General features: G+C 40.0%; 1 pseudogene; it reads right to left on the bottom strand.

Moving 5' to 3' along the window:
- Window positions 1-361: 361 nt before the first annotated feature.
- Window positions 362-2,532, bottom strand: part of LOC102470068 (proteasome subunit alpha type-1-like) — a 36,026-nt pseudogene continuing 33,855 nt past the window's right edge.

Below are 2,532 nucleotides of genomic sequence, written 5' to 3'. Positions count from 1 at the left end.
GACTAGATCTTACACAGATCTCACCCTACTCCACCTGAGTCAGAATCCATGGATGGTGAGACCCAGTGAATTGAGATCTTTTCCCCCTAACAATTTTTTTTACACAGTTGTCTATAAAACTGCAAAGACACTATTTTCTTCACATAAAAACGTTAGTACAGATAGTTATATTTTCCAGAAAATGATTATATAGATCCTCTCAAACAAAATATGGACCCCATTACATGATTGTAGTAAGGCTACTTGGAAAAAAACCCTCATATCTGGATGAATTCCTAAAACATACATTTCCACCAATCTGTATCTTTTGATTCAAGTCTAGATTATTGTTATCAGTATGTATTCCTACATTCTCATGTCTTTATAACACACATACAGAGTGGTTTATCACGTAATGTTCCATTGGTTCATCAGCATTTTCTACAGATTCATAAGCATGTTGGGCAGATTGTGCCTTTCTCTATGGTCTTTGTTCAAGACCTTCCAGGAGTGGAGACACAGCATTATCATGATAGATCATAAACACCAAATCTTTATCAACAATTCCAATGGAAACATTCTTTGTACTTATGTCCTGCTCTGCCTGAAGTGTCTCTCTTAAGGAACACAGACCATGTTTAACCAATCCATTCAAATCACACTCCATAAACTCAGACATATATCTCCCCTAGTAAGTATGAGTTGACGCAGAACATGTCCCAAAGGTCATAGCTCTGCCATCAAAATAGTCAGCAGATGGACAAGTTTGGAAAATGTGAGGGCCTATTCTGTCATAACCAGCAGTAAGCAACACAGCACCATACAGTCTCCAGCCATATTTTTGTGTTGGTGTCTGGGTCTTGCTTTCAATTGAAACCATGTGACAAGACATCGGAAGTGGTCTGTCAAATACAAATCTGAAATCCAAATACTCCTAGCACAAAATTATGTAACAGTCCAATATCAGCAATAAACCCTGCAATTGAGATACCGGTATGGTTGTCAGCATGGAGAATTGTTTTCTGATGATCTGCAAACTCTATGTCCTCTTTAATGCAACTAATGCTGCATGGTTCTTTGATTTCAAACCAACTGTGGCTGAACCTTGGTTAAAAGCTTTCACTGCATATTCAACTTGAATCCTGCCTCAAGGGTTCCAAACAATGACATCACTGTCATACTGGTTTCAAAACCTGGTTCCAGCTTAGGCCTGATTGCTGCCTCCCATAAGCCTGACATTCGTTTTTATTTTTTAAACAAACATTATTTTTTTTTAAGTTCCATAAGTGAGAGACTGAGAAACAGATGAAGAGAGAAAGAGAACAACAGCCACCCCTCATAAGCTTTTTTTTTTTTTTTTGGCTATACGACGCATGCGCTCGCCAGACAGAGAGACAGAAAGTGAGAAATCACCCCCCAGGGGGATGGCCACGCCACAATCCCTTCTCCTCCATTCTCCTCTTGGGATCTTGGGCACGCACGCACACACACACGGCCAGCATGAGTTTAAGCCACTGGGTCCGGGACTCGAACCACAGTCGACTACGTGGGAGTCCAGCGACATAGCCATTACGCTAATTGCTGGTCCCTCCATGATGTGATCTACACCTAGCTTCAGCCAGCCTAGATCATGTGCATCTGTATGCCTGATGTGTGCAGGGATATATCTGGACACAAACCCAGAACCTTCCCTCTCAGGTCAGCCTCACAGAGTGTTGCATTACTATTTCATCATGGTTCAGTCTTCAAGAAATTAAAATTTTTAAAAAGTTACTTTATGTATTGGGTTGTTGAGAAAGTCACGATACATTTTTGCATAGAAAAATACATTGTGACTTTCCCAACAACCTAATTTTCTTCCACGTGTAAGAGAGACAGAGACGGTATCCCTATCAGGGTCTTGATGCTGCACTTCAACCCCAGCCTCAGCCAGCCCTGAATCATGGGCACGTGAGACCTCAGGGAGGTCTCCAAATGCAAACCAGAAACTGTCTCATTGTAGGTCAACCTCACAGAGTGTTGTGTTTTACTGCTGCATTCAGCCCCAAGAAATTAAGATTTTTTTTTTAATGCTAAGTGAAACAAGCCAGACTATGAAAGATAGACTTTGTATGTCTCGGCTCAATACATACCAAATATCTGCGTTCTACAGCAGAAAATGAAAGATTACAAGGTATAATAGCAGAGAGGGCAACCGTAGATACTAGAGACAGTAAGGGAGATAATGTCTTTGTCTTGACTGATATGCACTGTATTCATGCTGGGAAAAACCATGCTGTACACTGAACAAATGTAAAGTGAGTAAATATGAATAATATATACATAAAAAAGGAAATTAAGATTAAAAAAAAAAACCTCTGTAGATAATTCTAATCCCAAAACAAGGGTTAGAACCACTGGATTAGTTTAGCCTTTTACTTTAAAATGTCTGAGTACTAGGATTATAACGTCCTGACACACCATCTACCTGGGCATAAAGCAATTGTCCTGATAATTTGACTGCCAATTCCATGGGAGCAGGGCTCTTTTCCTTTGAGATTGTGAAGCATATAT

Source organism: Tupaia chinensis, unplaced genomic scaffold (assembly GCF_000334495.1).
Source record: "Tupaia chinensis unplaced genomic scaffold, TupChi_1.0 Scaffold000600_1, whole genome shotgun sequence".
Taxonomy (NCBI): domain Eukaryota; kingdom Metazoa; phylum Chordata; class Mammalia; order Scandentia; family Tupaiidae; genus Tupaia; species Tupaia belangeri.
The sequence above is the reverse complement of the archived record's forward strand: the minus strand, read 5'-3'. Positions and strand labels throughout refer to the sequence as shown.